This window comes from Macaca fascicularis, chromosome 8 (assembly GCF_037993035.2).
Source record: "Macaca fascicularis isolate 582-1 chromosome 8, T2T-MFA8v1.1".
In the NCBI taxonomy this organism is placed as follows: domain Eukaryota; kingdom Metazoa; phylum Chordata; class Mammalia; order Primates; family Cercopithecidae; genus Macaca; species Macaca fascicularis.
In genome coordinates this window covers 95,628,267-95,650,992 of record NC_088382.1, presented here as the reverse complement: position 1 = coordinate 95,650,992, position 22,726 = coordinate 95,628,267, and the positions used below count along the sequence as shown (strand labels likewise).

The 22,726-nt window shown below is 35.3% G+C and overlaps 2 long non-coding RNA genes across 26 annotated transcripts in view; both read right to left on the bottom strand.

Annotated features, from left to right (window-relative positions):
- Positions 1-4,977: 4,977 nt before the first annotated feature.
- Positions 4,978-12,273, bottom strand: LOC123575232 (uncharacterized). 2 transcript variants are annotated; one of them, XR_010577028.1, is made up of 3 exons: positions 10,558-12,260; positions 7,614-7,662; positions 4,978-5,646 (listed from the first exon to the last, which is right to left on the bottom strand). It is a non-coding gene; the product is annotated as an uncharacterized lncRNA (long non-coding RNA). The 2 variants fall into 2 exon arrangements; XR_006700448.2 differs by lacking the exon at positions 7,614-7,662 and having other exon boundaries at positions 10,558-12,273.
- A 3,055-nt stretch (positions 12,274-15,328) lies between these two features.
- Positions 15,329-22,726, bottom strand: part of LOC123575231 (uncharacterized) — a 36,533-nt gene continuing 29,135 nt past the window's right edge. For 23 of the 24 annotated variants that reach the window (XR_010577373.1, XR_010577374.1, XR_010577366.1 and 20 more), the window contains 4 exons: positions 18,726-18,835; positions 17,847-17,898; positions 17,478-17,551; positions 15,329-15,463 (listed from right to left, as the gene is read on the bottom strand). This is a non-coding gene — a long non-coding RNA (uncharacterized lncRNA). The remainder of the gene's footprint in view (positions 15,464-17,477; positions 17,552-17,846; positions 17,899-18,725; positions 18,836-22,726) is intronic. The other variant, XR_012416938.1, reaches the window with a different exon arrangement.

Genomic DNA, 22,726 nt, shown 5'->3' with positions numbered 1-22,726 from the left:
TTCAGCATGTGATTTTGCTTAGAACAAATCTCTTTTGTGATTATTTTCTGTCTCTTGACATATATCCACATTTCAAGTAATGGAGTATTTTCATGACTAAATTATAAATGTTTTATTCATACAAAATTAGCTGGGTGTGGTGGCGCACACCTGTAGTACCAGCTACTCAGGAGGCTGAGGCAGGAGAATTGCTTGAACCTGGGAGGTGGAGGTTGCAGTGAGCAGAGATCACGCCACTGCACTCCAGCCTGGGCAACAGAGCGAGACGCCATCTCAATAAATAAATGAATACAAATAAAAATAAATGTTGTATTCATAGATGTCAGCTCTAGTTCATTTATCCAAACTCAATAAATGACATCTTTATTTCCTGATTCCATGTCATGCAAGAAGCAATGAGAAACTCATATGATATCTGAACCCAAAGGAAATTGTCTGTTGTTTCAAAACTATAGGAACATTCAAGTTGTATATAATATTAGTTACTTAATCATTAGCATGATAAGTCTCAAGCTAGTTCACTTCTTAAGGCCATTTTCTCAGTCAACAGCAGTTTCTGAAGAAAAATAAATGCTTTGGCGCTTTTGAATTTAACGTCGATTCCTTCATCAAAAAACAGATAATCATAAATATTCTATAATAGGATTAGTAACCTTTTTCTGTGAAGAGCCTGACAATATGATCCCTGTTGCAATTACTAAACCCTGCTTTTTAGCAAGAAAGAAGCCACAGATGATAGGTAAATGAATGAGTGTGACTATGAAACGATAAAACTATTTACAAACGTGAAATTTGGCCCATTGGCCATAGTTTGCTGACCCCTGTTCTACAGGGATTAGTTTAGGACTCAGTGAGATAATGTGCCTAACACAATGTCTGACACAAGATAGCCATTCAATAGATGCAAGTCTCCCATCTTGCTTTTCATTAGAAGAATTCCTCCAGAGCCTTTTAAGTATTTTAGCCAATTACATATATTCTTTCCGGCTTGGGAGCTCCGAAAGCTTAAAAAGAACAATTATCATTAGTTCCAAGGTATTTGAATAATTACTAAAGTTTGTTGCTTAATTATTGTTGCAAGAGTTCAATAACGCTTGGATCCAGGCTACTAAATTAAAAAAATATGTATTCAAAGAAATTAATTGTTTTTAAGCAGATTCTGAATATGTGAGACTGCTGTTTAATTAAGTTTCTACCTATGACATAAAAACTAATGTGATATCTAGTAGTCTTCCCAGAATGAAACATTAAAAAATAATTATGAGGATAAGCTGGCCCTTTGAACCAATTTTTTAACTAAAATTAATTTTGTCGTCTTCGCTTCCTAAACCAATAATTTCCTCTCTTTTAAAATAACGGAATAGGAACCTACACAAAATTTGTTATAGAGAATTTGACCAAGCCCTTGACGTATTGTGTATTAAACACATACACATGTTTATGTATGTGTGCGTATATACACTTTCTGCTCGTGTGCAAAATATACAGCATTATCTTTCCCATTTTTAATGGGAATGTGTTACTTTCATGCATAGGACTTCACAACCTAAACTAAGTTTTCTCAACTCTGCCTGCATATTTGAATCGCCTGGGAACCTATAAAGTCACTAAAGTCAGGACCTTGTCTCCAAAGATTCTGATTTAATTTGTCTGGAAAGGGTTCTGCACTCACATTTTAAAAATCTCCCCAGCTGTTTCTCTATATTGACAGACCGAGTTGTTGAATCTGGCTCTGTACATTGAAGAAAGTAGAAAACTGATTCTGGGAGACAGCTCCTCTTACACCAGACATGAAATTACTGATTTTTGCTGATCAATCAGTAGGTAACTATAAGTGATTTTAAAGAATAATTGCAAAAGGATGTTAAATCACAACATGAAAGTTTAAAGGAAGTTTCTAAGGCATAGACATCCCAGCTGTTTTAGCTTCATGTGATATCCTTTCAGCAGCCAAGTTTTGGCAAGCATAGGAGCTGCAGGAATATTCTGTTAGTCCTGAGGGCTTGCTGTAGCTTCAGTAATTTTATGTAAGCCCCTTAAACAAATGGATAGATACATTTTCTAAGCGTGAAAACAGTTACGACTTATTTGGACTTTAATTTCTAAAAGCAATTAATTTTTCCTAGCTAAAAATTAGTCTAGAAAACAGGTTAAGCTGATTGACACAGATTGAATATTAATATTGATTGGCATTCCATCTTAATATTGCTTTTAATTGCTGTTAAATACAAGGATTCTTACATGATATGAGTTTAGGAAGTTGGACCAGATTAGGGGAGAGGAGGAGGAGAGAATGCAAAGAACAGTCATTTATGCCTAGAAAGGCTTCAGGCGTAATTCGGTTCGCTGGCAGCTGGGCTACTCTTGTTTTGGTCAAACTCCAGACAACACCTGCTGGAGCTCCACAAACATAGCAGCCCTGTGTCTGAATATTCCAGCTGGGGATGGGGATTTAGCTTTGCTACATTCCAGCTATAGCCCTCTGCACAGCAAATTGAACTTTCTCCCCAGAAGTTCATAACATTCATTGATAACATTCCCTTCATCTTATCCCGGTTGATTTTAATTTGAATTTGCCCTTTGATTTTGAGTCACACTTCAGTGCAAGCTTGAGATTTTGAAACAATAGTTTGGGGCAATACTTAAGAGCAATAGGCTTTTGCTGCCTTTCCAACACAGGCTGGAGAATGGTTCATGTGGTGGTCACGGTTTAGTTTTTAAAACTAAGAGTCTGGGCTGATTTTGTAGCCTGTATTCCAGTTGTGGCAGATTAAAGGATTTTTACACAGTCCTTTTAGATAACCCTCTAAGCAGTGGGCACTGCACTTGCTCCACCCCTACAACATATTCTCCACTGGAGCTGGGGCTCCGGAGAAGCTCTTTCATTCTGCCAATAGACAGGGGTTAAGACTGTGACCTAAGTGGAGGATTTGAGGATGTGCTACTGTTTCTATACAGATAAAAATTGTAGTACTCAGAACCCAAATTAAAATGAAATGCAAGTTAGTTAAATTCTCCTGGCTCACCCCTTTACACCCTATTCTTTATCCAATAAATAATAGGAACTGAGATAGGCTGGATTTGAATTCTGTCTTCCCATTACCATTGTGTCGTCTTGAGCTTGTTTCTTTTTCTTTTCGAACTTTGGTTTCTCCATCCAAAAATGGGAATAATGATGTTCCTACCTCATTGGATTAGCAGAAAGATTAAATGAGATAATGTTTGCAAAGTACTTAATGTCATGTCTGACCCATAATAAACGCTTTGTCTAAATATTATTATTAAAAGACAACAAAAGTCAGCTATTACTATGCTGTCTGACACTTAAGCAACTTGCTTTGAGATTGTTTTGTTTTCTTTTGTTCATGTGGTTACTCTCTCTCCAAAACCAAATTATAAAATTTACATCAAAGACAAAGATTTGGGTTTTTTTTCTTTTTCTCTTCTTTCTTTTTAAATCCACTTGAGTTGTTCATTACAGAAGCAAGAGTGAATGCAGCATAAAGAGGAGGACTAGATTGCTTTGAAATGTATCAATCTAAAATGTATGAGTCTGGTAGAACGAATGTATTTTTTACCTTTTACACTATCAGCAACAGACACCCTATTCCCATTTTGTTTTTAACCTCTGCTTTGTATGGAAAGATTATTAATAATTTATAGACAGGGCATTACATAATCTTAAATCATAAAGTGAGAAAATTCTTTCTCCTCGATTATCTTTCATTCCTTCTGATCATGTCAAGGAAAAGTGTCTCAGCTTCAAATTAATAAGGCTTTATTATCTTACTAATCCTGTTAACAAAGAGAGAGTAGGGATCAAAGAGCAGTTTAGTAGGCAACAGTATTTAGTGGTAATTAAATAAATAATATGATATTATTGAAATCCTTCTACATATTTTTATTTAACTCTATTTTTGATGAATTAAACTGGCTAATGAAATATCATTTTTAAAGAAATGATTTGAATAAAAAATTGAGCCATCTGAAAAAATTTATTTACTAAATAATATTACAGTTGATACTCATATATGGAAAGAGTACAACAGTGGCAATTCAACAGCTCCAAATCGGAAAAAGACTAGATGACCTGTTATTTTCCTTCAGACGTACTTCAGGGACCCTGAATGGCAAAGGGAGGATCTGACTCACTCCTTTAGTGCTTGGAGGAACTCATCTGCAGGGTAATGACTCAAAGAGCCATATTGGCATGAATACTCTTCCTTTACCTCCTACTCTGCCTGCTTTATCCCTGTGAGTTGCAAAGAACAGGGGAAAAAAAAAAAAAAAAACTAGAAAAGAAAATGAGATTGGGGTAGGAATAGGAATATTCATTTCCAGATTGTCTGAACATGACATATGCTTTCTCAAAAAAAAAGGTTCTCTCATAAAAATGAAAGATACTGTAGTCTGAACACAAGTCTCATGTTTTAACCCAGCAACTAAGATATCTTATTAGTCAAAGCTGTCAGCTTATTCATGGGTTTGCCTTTTTTTTTCTCCCTGAGATAGGTAGCTACTCTCCAGTATCCACAGGAGACATTTTCTACCTTGTGGATTCTATCTATATGTCTTATCTATCTCTCTATCTATCAATAGTTATCAATCTATCTACCTACCTATCTATCTATCATCTATCATACTCAACATTGTCTTTCAATTCCTTTTGCTGTTCTATACTATTCTGAGATGTTTTTTCATTATTACCTAGAGAATAAGAAATGATTTAATCACTGAATTTAATAAAACAGCCAAAAGACTATGAAATCATTCATTTGAACATTTTAGTCTGATAAAAACTATTTCTTGATAACCTACAATTGTGTCGTGTTTATGCAAATACTGAAAGTTGACTGGAAGTTCATCCTTTATGCTTTCTCTGCACTGAATCCCAACAATGTCCATTGAATGAGTAGGCCTATGATTTCCATTTAAAACTGATTATTCATTTAAAAACAAAACTATTTCTATAAGGGGTAAGATTTTACATGTATTTATTAGAGTGTGAGTATGCTCAGTTAACAGGAACTAAGGAACAGGCCACTGGAGACAGGAAGAATTTCAGAGAATAACTAGTTCTTCTCATGCACTTTAGGAGTAGGTAATTAGAGGTCCAGAGAGTTAAATAAACTTGCCGAAGGTTGCACCTTTAATGGTTGCACACAGTTAGAGGTGGAGTCCAGCCCATAGCTTCCCAGGTAAGGGCTCTACCCTATTGTTTACCCACCAAGGCATACAGGACAAGAAACCATTTGTTTTAATTTCCTGTGACATGTCAATCTTCACGATCTTGGCAGCTATTTTAAAGAGAAGGTAATTCCTTCAAATTAACAGTACAAAGCCATTCATTACTCTACTCAACTTTTTATTAAGCACTCCATACTATAGCCTCTAGGAGCTTTTGATCCTAATTTATTATTAGTTGTAAACATGCACTTTTCGTAAATAACTCTATAATTGAGATCAAAGCTGGTATTAAAGCTTTCTCAAGAGCTGAGTTTCTTTCATTTCCTTTTTCAGGCATTTGAACTTTAGGAAATTGCACATCAAGCTGTAGTTTACTAGGGGATCCATCCATCTTCCCTTCAAAGCAATGTCTTTCCTTTCATATTAGTTCCTTTGATAAACAGTGTTGAGAGAGCATTGCTAAAGGGAAAATAGAAAAAAAAAGTTATCATCTAGGCATGAAATGATTTCTTCAGAGAAATGTTTTGAGACATATAAAGTAATGTTTTATCTGATAGGTTATTTTGCATGTGGATATGGATGGAGATCATTTTACAAGATACTTTATGCCTATAAATGGTTGGGTGAGTTCATCTTTATATTATATATAATACACATACACACGTAGATATATAATATACACACATTAATGTGTGTACGTTAATATCATATTAACATGTCATCTTTACATTGTACTCCTGGACCACAGTTATAAGGAACATTTCTGGAGTCAATGATCTAGGCCAAGCCCTAGCTAGTTAACCCTCTAAGCAATATATTTAAATAGTATGATTGAAATAAGGCTGTATAATTCACCTACTGAAAATGATGTAAGCATCAAATTGCCCTCACAATTTCTTAGTATTTTTTAATGGGTAAAAAAAAATTCTGAGTGAGAAAAAGGAGTATTAAAAACTCAGAATTTTAGTTAAAAGTCAATGTTAATTCAAGGCTAGCTTCTGTGCTCAAAAGCAACCCAGGGCTGGGCACAGTGGCTCACATCTTGTAATCTCAGCATATTGGGAGGCTGAGTTTGGACGATCACTTGAGCCCAAGAGTTCGAGGTTACAGTGACCTATGATAATGGCACTGCTCTCCAGCCTGGGTGACAGAGTGAGATCCTGTCTCTAATGAAAAAAAAAAAAAAAAAAGAAGCAGAAAAGCAAAACAAGAATGCTTCCCCCTCAAAACACACACAAACCAGGTACAGAAATTAAAAAAGAAGAAAAAAAAAACTTTTCTTTTACAGAAAAGATAAAAGTTGGTTCCATTGTGTGCAGTACTCCCTAAAAAGAAATAGAAAAAAAATCTAGGGAGTAATATAATCCTTCTAGTCAACATCCAAAATATGAACCCCCAACTCTGCAGGGCCTTGTGTTGCTCTTGCCTTTCCAGCTTTATTGTGATAGATCTTCAGTCTTATTATGTATTTGACAGCTACGAAAGCTTTCAGGTAAGGCAAATTCTCTCCTCTGAATATCCTAAAATTATATGCCACATTTTGTGGGAATGGATACCAGTTCATCTATTTCTCTGGGAAGATGGCTCACAGAATTTATCAGTCTCGAGGGGATTTGTGGCATAGCTAAGGTTAAGAACCACTGCAAGGGGTAATGTACTGAAAATGGAATTTTAAACATCTGGCGGCAGTTGGGGAAAGACTCTGGGTAGTTCTGCATGGTCTGCACCCCACCAAAAAAGGGTACACACTATATGATTCCAGGTACATATAATTCTGGAAAATGCACACTAAACTATAGTGATAGAAAGCACTGGGGCCTGGGAGGAGGACACAGTGGGAAGAGGAACGGGTTCTGTTTTGAAGCTTTTTTTCTCTTGAACTCTTAGACTTTAATATTGAATGAATTCTCATTTTAGGAAGACAAACCATCTCTGATTCCTAGGGATTCAATTTCCCAGGGATGGTTGGTGGGGATTGTCAGACTTTTGAGTATTCCTTCTAGTTCTAGCTACCTCATATTATTTTTCAGTACAACAATCTTCTCTTGCCAACCCTGATGGTTGTCGGTAAGAAAACTGCACTCCATGCAGTTGCAAACCAACCCGCTTCTAATGCAAAGCTAACTGTGAATACCTTGAGTTGTAGGTACATATGGCAGGGATGGTGTTTTGAAAATATTATCTATATTAATTCTCATAAAAATTCTATAATAGGCATTCTTCTTATATTATACCAATGAAAAAATGAAATGTAGCAAAATTGAGCAATTGACCCAAAGTTACATAATTACTAAGCAAGAAGGTAATAATTTGGAGCAAATAGGTCTGATTCTGCAGAGTCAATACTTGGCTTCACCTCAGTTTAACGACTCTTCAGATAATAACCAATAATTGACACTCAAAGTACTGGTTTCCTACCAACTTACATCTTAGGTTAAAAAATTGCTTGACTTGAATTTCATCTCATATTTCTTCCTGTGATGGAATCAAGTTGCCAAGTATATGAAGAGAGACAAAAAAAAAAAAAAAAAAAAAAAAACTGAGATAATACACCATGATTAGTAATAATCCCCAAGATGAAGACAAGTTTAAAACTAATTTTTCAAAGAGCATGATTGTTTCATCTTTCTGCTAGAGTAGTCATCATCCACAATCATTTTTAAACTTGCTATGTATGTGTCCTTATCTGTCATTTTCACAAACTACTTTGCCCATACATGTTATTATTTTGAGTGTTTTTTGTTTTTGTTTTTGTTTTTTTGAGACAGAATCTCACTCTGTCACCCAGGATGGAGTGCAGTATGGCGGGATCTTGGCTCACTGCAACGTCTGCTTCCCAGGTTCAAGCGATTCTCATGCCTCAACCTCCCCAGTAGCTGGGACTACAGGCATGCACTACCATGCCCGGCTAATTTTTGTATTTTTAGTAGAGACAGGGTTTTGCCATGTTACCCAGGCTGGTCTTGAACTCCTGGCCTCAAGCGATTTGCCTGCGTCGGTCTCCCAGAGTGTTGGGATTACAGGCATGAGCCTCCATTCCCGGCCTACATCAATTTTTTTTTATAAAATGTCATTTCATGGTGAGGGGGAGCAAGGGACTTTTCATGAAAACTACAAGCCACAGTATGTCTCAGTTAGTTATTTTAATTATATGATACTGTAGTAGAATAGTACTTCTTTCATCTTTACACATGCTAGGATTAAGTGTTTTGATATTGATTTTTAAATGAAACCATTTGTACTCTTAACTAGTTTTATAGACTAAAAGACATTGCTATTAAGAGTTTGCATTGCCTTTATTCTCTTGGACTATGACTATTTAAGGAGGGGCCGATCTATAATATTGCCTCCTGAAACACCCACTCTTTACATAACCACAGTCCTAAATCTGCCAAATGTCAGCGTATGCACTATTCACTGAAGGCCATTAAGTCTTGGCATTGCCAATATGCTCTGTTACTCAGCTGTCAAGGAACTATCCTCAGCAAATGTGGTCTCACTGAGCCTTTACACAAAATTTGACAAGGCAAGAAGGCGGGACCTTGAGAGTCTTTGCAAACTTTTTAGATAAAATATATATTTTCATGGTTGCTTTTTCTGCCTACCAAACCACACGGTAAGTATTATTTTTGTATATATATGTATATGTATTTGTGTGTGCATAAAATCAGAAGTAAGTGGTTTTCCCCCGCTGGTACTCTCATTCTTTTTTCCTGCTTTATTTTTATCTCCTGTTCAGTCCAAAATTTCAAGCAGATGTATTAACTGTTTACATGTATATTCCCTCTTAGTTACACTGGGTTATCCAGTGTCTGGTTTATGACATTCAAAACTTCAAAAGGATGGAGAGTTCCAGCAAGACAGTTCTTCATAGCCAAATGTCATTTCCTGTTAGATGACACTACATGTATACATTCTTTCCTCTGGTCTTTTCTTCTCGAGTTTATCTATTCTAAAAGATCTTATGGAAATTAATTCAGAAGAGAGGGAGTCCAAGAATTTCCCTAATCTCTTCAACAAAAAGTCATTGAAGGTAACAAATTAAACTTTCATAATTTAAGAGAAATTCTTCTTCCCACAACTATCAGATAGCCAGTACATGTGGGAACTGGAATTAAATATGGTAAGATTTAAATAAAGTGCCACGCTTACCACTTATTGTATCTGTTTTTTGGAGGAAGATTATTTTCTTCTCTAATCTACAGGTTTTGACTTCTGCCTAGCATTTTCTACCCATATGTAGCAAGATACAGATTTGCAATATTTGCAGATATACAGCAATTGCAGCTAAAATGTTATTTTCATTATTCACCAAGATTACAGTTGTCCCTAATTTGACTGATCATTTAATGTTATTACCCTTTCATCACAGCTGATTCAATAAATTCTCCTACTTCTGAAGGAAAGGATACCTGAATAAATGGATTTAAATATATGATTAATGGCCGGGCACAGCGTCTCACATCTGTAATTCCAGAACTTTGGGAGGTTAAGGTGGATGGATTGCTTGAACTCAGGAGTGTGAGACCAGCCTAGGCAACATGGTGAAACCCTGTCTCTGCAAAAACACAAAAATTAGGCAGGTATGTTGGCACGTGCCTATAGTCCAAGCTACGGGGGAGGCTGAGGTGGGAGGATCACCTGAACTGGGGAAGTTAAGGCTTCTGTAAGCCATGATCACACTACTGTACTCTAGCCTGGGCAACAGAGTGAGACCCTGTCTCAGAAAAAAGGTTTAGTATCAGTCTCTCTAAAATATCTAAAATATTATCCCTTAAATATTATGCACCCTCTATGTTGTCCCATTGTATTAGTATAACATCATAGATACCTACATAGATATTTTAGCAGATTTACTGATGTATACTTGAGTATAAAATGTACGGTTTGATAAGTTTAACTTATGTTTGCACCTGTGAAACTGTTATTGCATTAATGTAGCTATATTGCTACATAAATTTTCTTAACCAAAGAATTTTTAAAAAGAGAAAAATTTTAAATAAAATCACAATTTAGGCAGTTAACTCCCAAATTGGTTCATTTTCTTTACCCAGTTTACACACTCAGGATAACATAGTTTGGTTAGTAGATGAACTAGAATAAATTTTACAGCAATTCTAAAATGACCAATATTTTTATTTACTTGTTTTTAACCTAACAGTTTCTTAATGTTATTGTATCTCACTGGACATCTTTGCAGCCCAAATTTTTCTAGATTCTGTAATACAGAATGTGTTTGACTTTACTTATCCTTGTAGCTAGTATTCGCATGTACAAATTCCAAAACAAAACGAGATTATTTACACAACTAGCTCTCATTCTAAAACTATTTATGACTCCAAGGTGTATTTCCTTTTCATTAGTCTGTACCTGAGTTAAACATTTCCAAAGAAAAAAGTGAGCGTCCTGGAAACCCTCTGTGTTGTCAGTCCCAGCTGTGCAGAAGGTGCCCTGGTGTTGTAACCGGCCTGGTCGTCTGACGCCTGCACCCGGAGATAGCAGTTAGATCTTGCCGAGCCAGAGTTGGTCTGTGACGTGCCTGCAGTGTCTTTGTGTCAAAAATGTACATTCTCCTCCTGCATCTCTGTGACCGTATGAAGGAGAGAGCAGATTGCAACTCTTTTAACACATTTCTCAGAGTTCTGAAGTGAGTTCTTTTTCTTGGAACTTGATGCCTGGGTGCCTTGTTTTTCTGAGCTCAGAAAATTCATCTATTTCTGATCTGTAAAAACTTGCCTTTAGCCCCACATGGATATTGATTTTTTAATATCTTTATTTCTTCTAGGACTTGTTCCTTTAAAGATATCTATGCTATTTTATTGCCTAAGGTAAAGGGGATGAAATACTGTTTTCTATAATGTCTTCCCCATCACAGCCTCAATATAAACATTTATGCTTAAAAAGAGTGTCCCGTGACACTGCTCCCAAACAACTGTGATGTTCTCAGGAGGTGGATGGGCTCCCATTCTTGTACATCTATTTTAGACTGTAGGTCTCTTGAAGGTAATTTATTTTTGCATTTTCACTGTGCTGGCAGAGTCCTCACATGTGGCCAGTGCTTAACAATTGTTTATAAAATTAATCTTTTTTGGGCCCAGAAGAGAGGGAAAACACAGTGCTGTATTCTTTCAGGCTAGAGGTAGCAATGATCATAAGAAAAATGCAGTTCTGTGTGATTTATTTTTATTTTTTATTTTTATTTTTTGAGATGGAGTCCCACTTTGTCACCCAGGCTGGAGTGCAGTGGCTCCATCTTGGCTCACTCCAACTTCCGCTTCCTGGGTTCAAGCGATTCTCATGCCTCGACCTCCCAAGTAATTAGGATTAGAGGTGTGTGCCACCAAGCTCGGCTAATTTTTGTGTTTTTTTCTAGTAGAAATGGGATCTGGCCACGTTGGCCAGGCTCGTCTCAAACTCCTGAGCTCAGGTGATCCGCCCACCTCGGCCTCCCAAAATACTGGGATTACAGGCACGAGCCACTGTGCCTGGCCTCTGTGTGATTTTGAAAATTAATATTGGATTCTAAAATTTATTTGATATACATTTAAGTGGAGATTTTAGAGGTATGCCATTATTGCCCAGATCCTAAGAAAATGAATGTTTAGTGCTATTTCTGCATTGTTAATTGCAGACCTTATTTGGTTGAGAGACGGGCAGTTTACACAGTGCTGTAAACTCAGTGAACATCAACACTTCCACCATCTTGTGGAGGATATCTCAGAATAAAATCTCACTATGACAAAAAAAAAATACAAAAATGTAAACTATAAGAAAGTATTTTTAGAATTTGTCTTATTTTTCTCCTCAGGTTAGCATAAAGTTCTGTGCAGATAAATGGAAGTCCAAAACACTGTTAGAGATTCTTATCATCCTTAAGATTCTGAGAAAGCCTGAAAAATGATGAGAAAAAGAAAAACATCTAGTTATATCTTAGTGATAAAGAATAAATGAATTCTTTTAATTTAATCCTCACTGAAAATTCTTAAAATATATTGATCCATATCTCTACCTCAATAAAGACATTATAATTGAATCTTTCTTCAGAAGTCTAGACTCTAGTTCCTTGAGTCATGGTAGTTCTATAATTTTTAATCAAATTCTTGATGAATTTCTAAAACATTATTAATGTGGAGTTCAGGAATATGAAAATATAAAAATTATGTTCTCATATATAAGTTGAAGAAGTAAAATATATGGACAAGATCTGTCTAGTGAATAAGGTAGCATTTCAAATACTAGTAAGACTAATTTCCATTGACTGCAAGATGCCAGAAATTATGATATATACTCTTACTTTTTGTGCCACTTAAGGAGAAAAGCAGTTAGTTATATTTGCAATATGTCGTCGATTGTTAAGATACATCCTGATTTGAGAGATACTGAAATAAGAAATGCATCTTAGAATTAGGGACACACTGCATATTTGGTATAATAGAAAGAGTCAATGACACACTGCTTATTTGATGTCATAGAATAAATTGTAATCAGTACTCATTGGCTTTGAGATGATAACTGCATTGTGACCACATGAGGACTGGTAGGCAGGACATCATCAGGAAGAATGGTGAAGGTCTGAATAAAAATGGAGAAGAGTGGAAGATGAAACATTCCAGGAAGAGCAAGGGAACATAAATAAAAATGTACGATAACACTAGGTGTAGAAACAGAAACGTATGTTAGAATATATATGTGCTAGATCTAGGACATATCTCCAAATTTGCTTTTTTGAATAAAACTCTAGTATGTACTTTCTGGATTTCAAATAAATAAAAGAAATCCTAGATTTCAGAATTATCGGAGATCTTAAAATATTCGAGACTAATATGGTGTCCTTCAGACATTTTTAGTTTACATTTATATCTGAGACAACCGAGTCCATATGGAGAGACATGGATGAGAGGTTTTAAAGCTAGTCAGCAGTGAAGGGAAGATGATGCCTCAGGTCTCCTACCTCTGACATCAGTGCGCCTGGTCCAGGACCAAGGAGCTGCGGATTCCAGTGAATGGGAATCTCAGGGTATCCTTCCATGTAACACATGTAACACAAAGACAGCCGGGAGTGCTCATTTCCAGTAATGCTTATTGGGGTCTTCTGACTCATTTCTAGTTAATCACAGAATTATTGTCCATTTAAACCCTACATTCTAAGAAATGTAATTGATAGATGCCACCAGTTACTAAAAATATTTCTAGTGGAAATTGTTGCTAGAGGCAACAATCATTATGAACTGGGCAGTATGAGGCCAGAAATATAACTTATTGAGGAAAACAAAATAGATAGTTGTGACCTTCATTAAAGTGTAAAGTACTTGAGTATATGCTAAGTGCTTTTAATAGTACAGGGCAGTTAATACATATCAGTTGTTATCATACCTCCCCAATCTGACAACAATGACCTTGTAAGCTCTAGAATTTAGAAAAATATTGGCTGATTAGCCAAGATAAGCCATGTGTGTGTAGGTATACAAATATATATATATATAAAACATTTAAAAATATATATATTTGATTTAAGAATATTGTGGAGAATTCTGGATGATGCAGGAAGAGGGCTTTATCATGTCAAAAAATGCTACCGCAACAGAGAAATCAATGGAAAACTGCAAGACTTGCTGTTTTTTTCCTGCTTTCATCAGTGTAATTTTAATTGTCATCATCTGGTTATATAGTTAATATCACTTTCAAAGAACTGTTAGGAAGTTGGAACTAAAGTTCCTGAAATGGCATATTTCTTTAGGAGCCTAAATATGATATAAACATAAAATACAGAAGGAATATTTATCATTAAAATTCTGTTCAAGCCAAGTATTCAAAATAGCTGCATTAGTTTAATTCCTTTGGGTGATTGGGAGAGGTTTATGATATCTAAAAGAGTTATGAAGAATGAGCAATACAAACACAATTTAAACATTTAAGTGATTCTATGATAATGTATATTCTGGATATGTGCACATTTGAACACTCACCCTACCCACTGTTATCATCTTCCCCAAAATTCTTTGGGCTATTTTTAAAATGAAGAGCTATAAATATTAAGAATAAATATTCTTAGCACATCACTTAATCACTGCAGTTGCTGGATAGTATATTCCTTATCAGGGCCTGTATTTGGTCATGGTTTAGCTGAGCTTCGGTGAATTCATTTCAGATTAGGTATGCTTGCCAGAGACAAGAACCTGGTAAGGATATTACATCTGGGTTACACTGGAACACAGAAAATCCATTCAAATATCCAGGAGATAAAGAACAAAAACATAATTTATGTATATGTGCGATACAGACTGTGTTAAAAACCCACAGTTCTTACCTTCACAGAGTTTTAATAAGCCTTACATAGGTATTTACTTACATAATTCATAACAATTATTCATAATAATAATTATAGTTCTACTTGCTGAATTTTCACCATGGTCAGGAGCTGTGTTGATACATTATTGAACTGTTACAACAGCTCTGTTTAGTAGCCATATTCATTTACATCTTACAGTTGAAGAAATTAAGTACAGGGAAGTACAGTGGTTTGAATGAGGTCACACAACGACGTGTCACAGACTCAACTTTGAAGTTGGCCTCTATGTTGTACTATGGCGGGAAAATGTGTTACGTATTCCAAAAGAGACGTGAGCAAAATGTTGCAGCAAGAGGAAGCCCAGATATTCTACTTGTGGGAGTGAGGATGGCAGATGGGTGGGTCAAAGAAAACTTTACAGAGAATATAACATTCGAACCTATGCTTGAAAGATTGCTAGGAATTCACCAAGAAAAGACCAAAAAAATGTCTCTCTGAAGCTGGAGGTCTGAGAGGGATGTTTGAGGAACAATGAGGACTTCCCATGTGTATAAATAATGGAGGGGGCATTGGTGACAATGAGGTTAGATGATGTTAAACTGATGCTACACTGCAAAGGGCCCTGTAGACCCTGCCAAGGTGTTGGGTTTTATCCTGCGTGCAAAGAGAGTGTATTTATCCTGTGGTTATTGGGATGATTACCTTGGCAGCTTGTAGACAGATGACCCACATTAGTGACACAGGGGATGGTGGAAGGGGAACCTCATTCAAGAATAATTTCTAATGTAGAATCAATAAATGTTGGTGACCAAGTAGATGTGAAGATTGAGGAAGAGAGAGTGAAGAATATCATAAAGGCACATCATGATGTTTATTATGTAGGCATGACAGATTAGACCATAAATATACATAATCCTCATAGGTTTACTTCTGAGATTCCAGCCAAGTAATGGAGATAGGTTTGTCCTTGGATCAACCAGTTTTCCCCTGTAAAGAATAACAGATGACAGAATATCTCTTATCATGTAACTAGGATCATTTCCTTCTGATAGCCAGAGTTACATTTCTAAACCTGCATGTCAATTTTAAGTCTAACCCAGGGCAATTTGAATGACTAAGAAGGCATTACAATTTAGACCATTTTAATAATTTGGTTTTATTTATAAACAGCCATTTGCTATGATTAATTTTTACCTTATTGTATGGAAACAGTGGCCAAATATATAGTTTTGCACTGAAATCTGACTTCATTCTGATGGTCCCTGGAGTTCTACGAAACGGGGTGACTGTCCATCACTCTGTGGCTCACTCAGCCTGCTCTCTGCAGTTTAGCCTGCCTGTTCGCACACCCACCCTCTAGTCAGGGTCTCTCCAGCAAAAATAGTGTTGTTGTTCTCCTCAGCTCCTAAACTGGGGTAGCTGTTGGGACAACAGAAGCTTTATTTGACATAAGCAAAAGAGATAAGATCAAAGTCCTAACAAAAATAGAGTAAGAAGTAGCCTCCCCTTTGAAACCTTGGCTGACTGCGCTCCAACCTTCTGTTTATAAAGCCTTCAGCATATCACAAAGGAGACAAGAGGACAGAGACACTGAATGAGATGGTCAAGTTTCTCCATATTTGGAGTTCAGGAGAAGCCAGTTATATATCTTAAAATCCCTTTTCTCCCCACCATTCTTTGAGAGGTTCCCTAAATCACACCTTGTTGAAACCAGACTGAAATGTTCCTTTTGCTTTATGAGAACATGCTCAACTGAATTTTTAAGATATAATGAATAACTTAAAAGTTAATCATTTAAGGTGTGTACTTTAGAAAAGAGGAATAATCAGAACCCTACATAGGTTTAAGTGTTTGTAGATCTGCCATTCTATTTTGAGGTCTAATAACAAAAATTTAAAAATATTTCTTCATTATTAATAGTCCCCTCAGATTCTTAGAACTGATCTAATCCTTTTGCTAGATTTTGTGTCCTGAACTTTTTCTTTCTTATTTTTTATTTATTTTATTTCATTTTTATTTATTTTTATTTTACTTACTTTTTAAGGGAAAATATAGTAATAAGTAAGTATATTCTTGTATAGAAGAGTTTCTTGAAACATAGAATCATTCATAAAATATTTCTATTGCTTTAGGTTTAATAAAACATATATAGAGTTCAAGGATTCAATTTGGGCCATATAACTAGGATCTGTATGATTGATTTTTTATTGACAAATGGTGACTTAGGAGGGCCCAGGTTTAGCATGTAGAAAGTAGATCTAATTGTAGTACACATTAAAACCTTATTTATGCATTCCTCATTTTACTGAAAAAAAAACAGGTATGTTGAAATTTATATAATTCACCCTGAATTTATTTAATTCAAGATGTTCTGATTATTTGTATTTTAAAAAGCTTTGCCAAAGCTACCGGGAAGTTTGGATTCTTGGGCTTCAGTATCTCTGCTCTAAAATGCTTTTGGGAACCTTATCTGAATGGTCAGAGTTCTAAGAAGTTTTTCAATTTTCCAATAGTGATTTTGAAAGAGCACAACACACACAAATAATGAATTGCACATGAAAATCATAAAACCACAGGAGAGAAAGAACACTCCAGAACCTGTTAGCCTGGTATCCCAGGAGATAAAATTTTTCTCAGGAGCATAACTCATCTTTGTAAAGATTTTATGCCTCTTCTCTTTAGCTTCTCAAAGAAGTCCTTGGCAGACAAATGGTTAAAAATCCTGGTCTAGGCTTTCCACTGTTTGAATGCTAATCAACCTTACTTTTGCCACTAGATTAGTACCCAGTTAACCAACAAGTACTATGTTAGTCTCCAGGGCTCAGGTTATTTTTATATATAGGAAGGCCATAAGTCATAGCCACAAAAGCAATGCCTCCTTTCTGGTGTGTGTCGTGCTACCTCATCTATTACCTCCAAGATTTTGGGATTTCTTTGGGTTTTACACATTCAAGTCAGTGAGGTTGTTTGCATAAACCATGAACTCCAAGTGCTGACTTACCACCCACTGCCTGGGTTAATCTGGTCGCCTCACAATGCCATAGACACTGTCACATTCACCATCAATCAGGAAAGCTAAAAATGTTTAGGAAAAAAATAGGTTCATGGTAATATTTTATTCCTGAAATGTATTATTATTAGTTGATCTATTTAAATATGAAATGAGGCAGGCATAGTTAACTATTGAATAACTATATGTATGTATATGTGTGTGTGTGTATATATATTACACATATATTTATATATATTACAGATATATTGTTCTATATAATAAATATATATAAATATAAATATTTTCTATATAATAAATATATAAATATAAATATTTATATATATTACATATATATATTTATATATATATTTAATTTACTTTTATTCCTCACAGGAATAGCATTCTTTGAACACCACTTCGCAAGATGTTGCTAAAAGAAGAAATCAAGAATTACAATTTCATCATAATCACTATCTTCAACAAGTCTTCTAGATACATAAGAGGTCTGTGGACTAGTTTTACTTGTAATCTTCATTGCTGTGGATAGCTGCCTTCACAGCTTTACAAGAAATGGGGTCAATTGAAAGCAAGAGTTCAACTCTAGGGTACAACTTCCCTAAAGAAATTAACAAATTTTATTGAGCCCTTGCCATGTACAAGGTTCTGGGAATGAGGCAAAGATAAAAATGAGATAATTTTGATCTTCTCTCACCAAAATGCATGAAGGAGTTCATAGACTCAATTAATTTGTGTATACAACTTGTATAAATTAACTAGGTGAACCATATCACACTGTTATCCTGTCATACTCTGAGAGAGGAGCAATAAGTTGTAATGGGAGGAAGGCTTCACAAAAGAAGCAACTTTGTTGGAGGTCTTAAATACTACATAGCATTTGTGTGATGTTTGTCTTCCCCTTCAACAGAAAAACAGGGGAAAGCAGGGGCTGAAACAAGGAGGTGTGACAATGCTTGCTTTGTTCAGAGGCTGGTGAGCCATCCCAGGTGGCCAGAGTGAAGAGTGCTTGAGGGACATGGTGCGAAGGAAAGCTAGGAGGGTAAACTGTGGACAAAATGTGACTGGCTTTAGATGCCATGTGAAGGGATTTAGACTTTTTTCTACAAACAGTGGTATGCAAAGTAGAGTGGGCAAGGAGATGCATTGTGTGCTGGAAAAAAGAATTAGGGTCTCCTTTATAATTTATTTTTTGTATGTTTCTTTTTAAATGTCTATTTTAAATGTGCTTTCTCAATTTACCTATTAGTGGAACATTACACGAATATCATGTGCCAATTAATATGCATATATTGGGGATCCATGTGCCACCTTTTCCGGGCTGGAGCGTACAATCAAAAGCTTGGGGACCACTGCAAAAGATAAGAAATTTCAGTTTAGGAGTCTATTATACAACATGGTGACTATCGTTAATAACAACGTATTATATACCTGAAACTTACTAAGAGTAGATTTCAAACATTCTCACCACAGAAACTGATAAGTACATTAAGTAATAGGTATGTTAATTAGCTTGACTTGGCCATTCTGCAATATATGCATATATATAGTGCACCATAAATATATAGAATTTTTATTTGTCAATTTAAAAATTTAATGAAATGAAAGTACCCTGAAACATGAAGCCTAGGACTGTTGTTGTAAGTGCATACCTCTTGTCCAGTCTCGAGAATGGAAACAGATCATCTTCTGAATGGATGATGCTTACTAGATCTGGCCTTCCAGATCTATCACCTCAGAGGTGATATAATTTAGCTCAATTTTTCTACAGATGAACTAGAGTCCAAAGAATCTAAATGATTAACCAAAGCTTTCCTAGTGTGTTGGTGGAAGAACCTGGTCTGGAGAATCCATCTGTATTTCTATGGGAAGCCCACGGGTTTGTTTGTTTGTTTGTTTGTTTGTTTGTTTGTTTTTAAACCAATGATGTTCCTGTCTTTTAACAAGATTCTACCAGCAAATTGAACATAAGTCCTGTGTTATGGCACTGATGAATAAAACACAAATAACGTTAGCTGAAGCATGATGGAAAGAAGATATATGAAAGTTTACCCTAATGATAGGAAGTATTTTAGGAAAAAAATAAAATTTTAGAAAGAGTATTTAAAGTGAAAGCTTGTTATCTGGAAAACTGTCATCTGGTGTAACTTCTTACTCTCCAACCCACCTGATTGGGTTGGAGAATGCTCCTGTGCCATGATAAGAGGAGAGGATATGGGTGGGAGGATGATCTGACTCTCAGGACCCTTCACAAACCTCACTCCTTTGACTTGAATTTGAAAGTTTTACAAAACAATATTGTGTTGTTTGGAAATTTCCCTCCTTTATCCTTTCAAAATTAATTTTTAGTAAGAAATCACACCCAGACGTCAGCCTTGAGGTGGGAAACCTTAAAAGCTTTTTATTTCCATTGATTTCTGTTTCATTGCAAATGGGTGCATTTTTTGGTTTGTTTTTTAAGGATTTCCTTAACTATTTCAGGGAAGTTAAATGATGTTTTAAATCTGAGGCTGCAAACTGGCAGCCCATGGATAGAATTTGACTTACGGATTGTTTTTGTCTATTTACCCCATATTATTTCTTTTAGAATTAAAAAATTCTGAAATCTAATTTTTAATTTTGAAAATTTGAAATAAGAACATCTATATATGCTTTACCTAGACTCACCAATTTTTACACATTTTGTCACATTTGCTTAGTCATTCTCTCTGTCTGTCCAGGTACACACACACACACATACACACACACAGTTCTTTAAAATTTGACAGTAGATTGCATACATTATTGCCCCTTATTTCTTAATATTTCAGTCTTTACATATTTTCAAGAACAATTATAATTCATAACTTCAATACAATACTTACATTTAGAGAATTTAACATTGATACATTTATCTTATCTATTTTCCGTATTCTACTTTCATCCCCTAGTTCAAATAATATTTCTTAAAGCAATTTCCACCAATACATAATCTAGTCCAAGAACGTATTTTGCATTTAGTTGCCATGACTGTTTAGTTTCTTCAATCCGAACCATACCCTCAGCCTTACTTTGGTTTTTGTTTGTTTGCTATATCGATGATATATCTGAAGCATGCAGGCCAGTTATTTTATAGAATGTCATTTAGTTTGGGTTTTTCAAATGTTTCCTCATAATCAGAATTAGGTTATGCATTCTTGGCTAGAATACTCCATAACAGATGTTGTGTCTTTCTCAGAGAACCGTATCTGGCAGCATAAGATGCCCATCTGCCTTTCCTTGGTGGTGTTAATTTTGATCACTTGGTGAAGGTTTTGCCTATTTTCTCCACTGTATTGTTACTATTTTCCCTCTGTCATTATTAAATAATTAGTGAGAGATGCTTTGAGACTGTAGACATCCTGCTTCTTGTTCAATGCCTTTCCCCTCCTTGATTTAGCATCCACCAATGATTCTTGCCTAAATCATTTTTCTGATGATGGATGTAAATGGATTATTTTCTAAGTTCATTATTCTGTCTCTGTATTAATCACCACCATACTGTAAGAAAGAAATTAACTTTCTTTCTTCTTTCTTTCCACCTTTCTTTCCTTCCTCCCTCTCAACCCTCCCTCCCTTACTCTCTCCTTTCCTTCCTTTCTTTCTTCCCTCCTTCTTTCCTTTGTCCCTCCCTCCTTTCCTCACTGTCCCTCTCTTTCTTTCTTATCAATATGAACTTATGGATTAATTTTTATTCAAAAGTTTGTTTTTAAAATTTTCCTTTTTCCCCATTTAAAAAATTATCATAAAATACATATAACATAAAATTTACCATCTTGACCACTTACTTATAAGTATACAGTTCAGTTCAGGCTAGTCTTGAACTCCTGGACTCAAGTGATTCTCCTACCTCGGCCCCCAAAACTCTGGGATTACAGGTGCAAGCATATTGTTTTTCAGAAGGACTGTACCACTTTACATTCCCATCAACAACGCACAAGCATTCCATTTTCTCTACATTCTTGCCAACATTTGTTATTTTCTTTTTTTAACTGTAGCCGTTCTAATGGATATAATGTGGTATCCTATCATAGTTTTGATTTGCTGTTCCCTAATGACTAGTGATGCTGAGCGTGTTTTCATGTGCTTATTGGCCATTTGTACATTTCTGTGGAGAAATGTCTGTTCAAGCCCTTTGCTTATTTTTGAATTGGGATGTTTATTTTTTCTTGTTGAGTTTTGGAGTCCTCTCTATATTCTGAATATTAATCCCATATCAGATATGTAATTTGAATTTTTTCCCATTGTGGGTTGCTTTTTTACTCTGTTGATATTGTCTTTTGATGCACAATTTTTAAAATTTTCATAAAGTCCAACTTGTCTAATTTTTCTTTGTTACATATGCTATTGATGTCATAGAAACTATTGCCAAATCCAATGTTGTGACGATTTCCCCCATGTTTTCATCTAAGAGTGTTATAGTTTTAGATCTTACCTTTATGTATTTGATCCATTTTGAATTAATTTTTGTATGTGATGTCAGTTAAAGGTGCAACTTCATTCTTTTGCATGTGAATGCCCAGTTTTCCCAGTACCATTTATGAAAAGACTGTCCTTTCCCCATTGAATGGTCTTGGCACCCTTGTGAAAAATCATTTGATCATATATAGGAGTGTTTATTTCTGGGTTCTATATTTTGTTCCATCTATATATCTCTCTTTATGCTACTATCACACTATTTTGATTACTGTAGACTTGTAATATGTTTCAAAATCAGGAAGTATGAGTCCTCTCACTTTTTTCTTCTTTTTCAAGATTGTTTTGGCTATTCAAGGTCCCTTGTGATTTCATATGAATTTTAGGCTACATTTTTCTGTTTCTGCAGAAACATTATTGATATTTTGATAGGGATTGCACTGAATCTCTCGATTGCTTTGGTAGTATTGACATCTTAATGAGATTAAGTCTTCTAACCCATGAACATGGGAGGTATTTCCATTTATTTACGAACTTCTTAATTTCTTTCAGTAACAATTTGTAGTTCTCATTTACAATGTTTTTCCTTGTTTTTATCCCTCTTTTAAGTTGCTCAATTTAACAACAACATTAACGATAATTTTTATTACTGTACATATAGCATTATAGAAAACAAATTTTCTAAGAGATCAAGATTTGTTTGCAGTTCTTATTTTCATAGACTGATAATTTATCATTGAAATCTTCATATATACTATTTTCTTAATGTTTGTTCTTTATGATTTTATCTCTCTTGTTACTATTGTAGC